A 5,828-nucleotide genomic window follows, 5' to 3' on the forward strand; every position below is an offset into this window, starting at 1 on the left:
CACACTGCATGAACCTTTTATGTGTGTGTTTCAGTTGTGTTTTTACCTTTCTTGAAATAATAAAGCATGATATTTCAACAATGTTGCATATTTTCTTCCAGCTTAAATATTAAAATAGCTACACAAAAATTCACCAATTTTGGTAAGTTTTTTTAATGCACACTGATATGAGAGCTGTTACAATAAAATCTAATAAAATAGTTTCAAGTGAAGTTAATGACAACTAAGTTCTACTGGAGCAATCTCATGGAAGAAACCAAACAAATTTTTTGGCCAACCCGAAAGACAGAGGGCCTGGCTCAGAAAGAGCGTGATCCCCAGAGACAATCATGAAGAGTGTGGGCCTGGTGTGGGTAGCCTGTGGGGGCTTGGCATCATCTCAGGAGATCAAACTCCTCTCAGTGCTCGCTCTCTCTGCATGATCAATATTTGTTTATCAAACATTTGCTCTCCCCATTTCCTGAAAATCATCTTTCTCTGCACTGAAGTCCCAGACCCTACTCTCTTTCCCTTAGTTCAGGATGGCATAGAATCCTCAAATGCATGACTCTGCCAGTGGGTCTCCTGTTCCTATGGAGGCGTAGTGTGTATGTAATGAATTTTCCTCTCCTGTTAATCAGCTATGTCAGTTTAATTATTAGACCAGCCAAAAGAAGCTGGAAGGGTAGAGGCCCTGCTCCATATCTACTGAACACAAGACTCTGGGCGCAGTCTCAGTGATGTGTGCTTCAACACAATCAGGACTTGGTTAGTTCACCGTGACTTGGAGCCTAGTTATGTCAGTGAAAAGTAACCTGAAGAACATGTCTGCAAAATTTCTTACTCTGGCTTCAGTCCTTCCTTCTCTTTTTCCCACTGTTTTCTCTTAAAAATGAGAGTAAGAAGGCTTCCGATCCACCAACACTCTTGGAAACCTTCATTAATCTTGAAATTATAACATAACTTCTAAATGACAATGAAAAAAATTGACCATTGAAAAGAGGAAGTAAAATGTAGACCTTGTAATATGGATTCTCATTCTCCTCCCTGTAAAAATTGCTCAGTATTCTAAAATGTGCATTTTGGCTAACATTTTTGTAACTGAATATATGTTTCAGAGAAAAGGACTAGAAAGAAAAATGATGGTATTTTTATGAGATGGTATTTATATATTGCCTCTCTTTTCTACTTTTATAGTTAAAGATTAAGTATGTCTGATTCCAGAATGTGCAGCACTGGGCTTTTGTTAGCCTTTTTCTTCCCACTACCAGACAGCAGAAAGTGTGGAGGGACGCTGACACCCATCCTTCTTGAAGGAGAAGAGAAGATGCTTGAAAGCAAAAAGGAATTTTTTTTCTATTTTTTGCTCTAGCCAGTGACAGGCAGTTATGGCTCCTTTAATCACTTTATCTCACTTGCAAATAGAAAAACACACTCCACAAAAAGAAGTCTCTCCTTCTAGAAATATTTGTTTCAGGAAAAAAAATGGTATGAGAAAGCTTTGTCTTGGGAAGATATATTCTCTTGTTTTTCTAAGTTAAATAGTATGGCAAAATACAGGATATGGTAAATGAAAAAATTTACTGTTTTTTTAAATGCTGATTTGAGGATAATTTTTAAAATTGATTTTAGTAAGAGAGGAAGGAGGCAGAAAGAGAGAGAGAGAGAGAGAGAGAGAGAGAGAGAGAGAAAGGGAGAAGCTTTCAAAGTATAGAAAATAACCCTTAACTTTAGAAACAAATCTTGGCAAAAGAGATATCTCTTTGTATTTCTTCCATTAGGATTTTTATTTTGTAAACATGTACTAGTTTCTAGAGCCTTGCCTCACTTAATAGCAAACTGACAACATAATTTGGGGAGATGCCATTCTTCAAAGGCATCAACAATTTCTTTCCCATAAGAATTATCAGGCCCACTTTCTCTTCAAACAACCAAAGGCATCTGAATAAAATTTACTTAGTTTTTTATTTAAAAGCTTCCTTTAACTGGCTTTGAAACTCTTCAATAAACTGCCTGAGAATCTCAGATCTGAAAAACCATTGCCTCGTTTGTCTAAGCATTAAAGCCAGTGGGTTAAACCAGTCTCCCAGAGTCTGCCCCATCTCCCCTCCTCCCTGGCCTCCAACACGTTTTACATGACCAAGGTGAGTTCAGTTGGGAGATGTGGGGTGGTCTCCTGTTATTTCTTTGTACTTCTTTCCCCAGTGATATTATCTACTTACTCCACCTTGAAATCCCTGAGCCATTTCTACGAGGGTCGTTACTACACTTCATTAAGCAACTGGCCCTGTTAGCTAAAGCCTTAAAAAAAAAAAAAAGAAACAGTAGCAGCAAGTAACAATTTTAGTAAAATTAGTTAGCTCCAGTCTGAGACACAACTGTGAACTTACCATATTAAGAGTGGTGGGAGGTTGGAGGGAAAACTCTGACCTTTTTGAAACCTTGTGATTCTGCAAAATTCATGGATAGGAGAAGCTGGAGAAGAAATCTTTGACTTGTAAAAAATACACACACACACATGTGTGTGTGTGTATATATGTATTTGTCTATACACACTGCCTGCTTGCCTGCCTTTCATAAAGCCCTACATGCCACACTTCGTGGGCATGGGAGTATAAGTAAGAAAATGTACCCGTCTTCAAAAAACTGACAGTGGAGTTAGAAGGGAGGATTCGAACATGTAAAATAGTAATCAACTGTGAAGCAGGATGAAATAAGTAATAATATAGAGATAAATTTGTGAATAACTATAGGAGGAAAGAAGCAAGAGTGACCAACCATGGTTCTTGCTTGAACTGAGTTTTATGTAGCAGCATCCAGGAGTGGACAAACCCCAGGTTCAAACAAACACTCTCACCTGAGAAAGCAAGACCCGAGTGGAAAGGATTCAATAATACAATGTATATGAAAGTTTTTTGGCACGGGGTTTCAATTATTGACACAAGAAGCAGTTGGCATTTGAGTCGAGCCCTGAAGGATGAAATAAATTTAGAATGCAGAGAAGGGTATTCCAGGCTGAGGTAGCAGCCTGGAGAAACACAGGTGACAGTTTGCGGCTCAGGAGGGAAATGGGGGATGAAGAGTTGATGGTGTGCTTCCAACAACAGGTGCCTGGAGAGAGAAAATAAGATGTGGAAGTTTTGTTAGACAAATCCCTGGTAGCTTTGTGTAACATGCCGTGAAGTTGGGAGAAAACAATGAAAACGGTGGTTGTTTTTACCCCTCCCCACCTTCAGACATGTCATGATCACAGGTTCACCTGTGATCAAAAAGGATCAGAGTAAGGAAAGCCACATGTCCAACAAACAAGGACATGTTGGGTGGGGAGGCCCTGGTGTCCTAATTAAGGAATTGTGAAATAGTCCATTATACTCTGCTCACTCCAACCCCTCTCCTACTCCTACTGCCGCTATCTCTTCCTCAGGTACCGACACCATTAGCTCCACCCACATGTCTGACAACCTTCCTCCCCCACCACCTCCCAATGCTGGTGTCACCATCACAGCCACCAAGCACAGCAGAGGAAGCTCATGCGAGAGAGATATGTCAGACCATGCTGCACACTGTCCTGCCAGAGAATGCCCTGCTTTGCTCATTCACAGAATTGTGTGGAAAGGATACGCATCAGCTGAGGGACCCAGATGGTGCCTCATGCTCTGCAGGCGCTCCATAAATAACTATTAGACAAAGTTTTCATTGTTTCGGAGGTCTGGATTAAGATAAACTACCACTTTGTATTGTGTGAATCTTCCTATGTCAGTTTTTTCAACAAATGACATTAAGAACTTTAAGGAGCAATTTTCGGCATTGTCAGTTTTGAGCCTAAACACTGAAAAGTTTCTACACAGCCCTCATTACTATTTTAGTATTATGTGAAAAAAACCATAAAAGTTTCCTAATTATAAAGGTAAGGCATACATGTTATATAAAACTCAGAAAGTATCAAACACCCTCCCTTTCAAAAGCAACCCCCCCCCCAGAGAATAACCAGAATCACCCATTAGTTTCCTATTGTTACAACAAATTTCCATAACTTTGAACCTTACAGAAATCTGGTATTTTATAGTTTTGGAGCTCAGTAGTCTGAAGTGGGTCTCAATGGGCTAAAATTAAGATATCAACAGGCTCTGTTCATTCCAGAGAGCCTAGGGGAGACTGTTTCCTTGCCTTTTCCGGCTAGTCGAGGTCTGACCCCTTCCTCCATCTTCAATGCCAGCACCTTTGTTTCTCACAGGTGCTGGAGATTAGGATGTGGACATCTGGGGAAGGGCAAGGTGATCATTCTACCACACCCATAATGTCATATTCAGAAACAGTAGTCATACACACTTCATTATATGACTTCCTAATCTTTTTTTCAGTTCACATACATACAAATCTACACTATATGTAATAGACAGTTTCCCACTTTAAAGTGGGGCAAAGACCGTGTGGGGAATGGAATTTTCTGAGTAGCCAGACTGTTTTTTCAGTTTTCTGAACACCATGTTGGCCGTTCTCTGCTTTGAGCTCAGTTTATGATCAGTAAAGCTGCTTTGAGTGTAGTAGGTAAACACCGAAGAGTCAATAAATGTGGCCTCACCTGCTCCCTTTTCCCCATTCGGATGTCCCTGGAAGTGGAATGAATGTATTAGCGCATGCTGAATTAAGAGCTGGCTGAATTTACCAAGAACGTTTTAAAACTTCTGTTCTGGGAAGAAGCAGGATGGTTCCAACAAAAACAGGGGCCACCGCAGTAGTGAAGCATGGATATGTTCTCCCGTGTAACACAGCCTTGCATTAATCGTTCTCCAGCCCACCCAGTTGTGAAAAAGGAGAGAACTTGCTTACATACATATTCTAATCCTTTGTAGCTGGGCAACTATTTTCTTCTTCCCGCAGTGCCCTAAGATTACACAAATATAGAGAATAATACCCTTGATAGCAGATATTTTTCTCCTGGCAGGTCGCCATAAGTCACCACTGAAGATTTTTATAGGATTCTCTTCAACTGTGATTCTGTAGGTATGGAGTTGAAAGCAATATAATGATTCATGCTAGAAGAAATTTCAAAACGGCAAAATCTCTGAGTAATTACGTGAAAGCAAGAAAGTTACATGGAGTTTACTTTGGGTAACTTAATTACAACTGCAAGGCACATACTGTTTATTTATAGAGTACCTTTTTCCAAAGGATGGTAAATCACTAAATAACTATGTTGTCTTAAAAGAGAGGTAAGAAGAGGCATTTTGGTAAAGTCTATCTTACCTGATGATAAGGGAGAAGGGTCTCTCATTCCAACGGTGCCCTCTTTTTCCCCATTTTTGTCATCCCTGTAGACCCCTCCGATTCCAAACTGGTGAAAGGATGCATAGCAACTAAGTCCAGAGGTGAGGTGAAGAGTTATAGTAGTCACTCACTGTTTTAACCCAGATGTGACCTGACCTCTCCTTGTCCCTTGAAGTCTAGATAAAATAAAATCAGCTCCCCCTCCCGCAACTCCAAGGCTTGTTGCTGATTTCTAGAAATTACTAGGAAGTTTATAGTCTGAAAGTCACCCCTGGCTTCAGGCTTTTTATTTTCTCAGTTTATGGACTGTTTCAGTGTTTCACGTGATTTACTTCTGTCCAGCAATGTACTGACCCAGGTATCATACTCAGGCTCTTCCCTGGTTTGCAAACACACATGCAGACACACACACATACACACCACTCCCATGAGGTGGTTTGCATGGTAAACAGACTTTACTAAAGACTCTCCGTTTCCGTTTCTCTCTCTTTTTCACCTGGTGCCCTGTTTTAACGTCACTGTCAGTCCAGCTCCTCCTTCCTCTAGGAGGCAAAACAAATTCCTCTGGTTTTGTCATGCAG

Source organism: Sturnira hondurensis, unplaced genomic scaffold (assembly GCF_014824575.4).
Source record: "Sturnira hondurensis isolate 20B ecotype Veracruz unplaced genomic scaffold, ASM1482457v3 Scaffold0010128, whole genome shotgun sequence".
NCBI lineage: Eukaryota > Metazoa > Chordata > Mammalia > Chiroptera > Phyllostomidae > Sturnira > Sturnira hondurensis.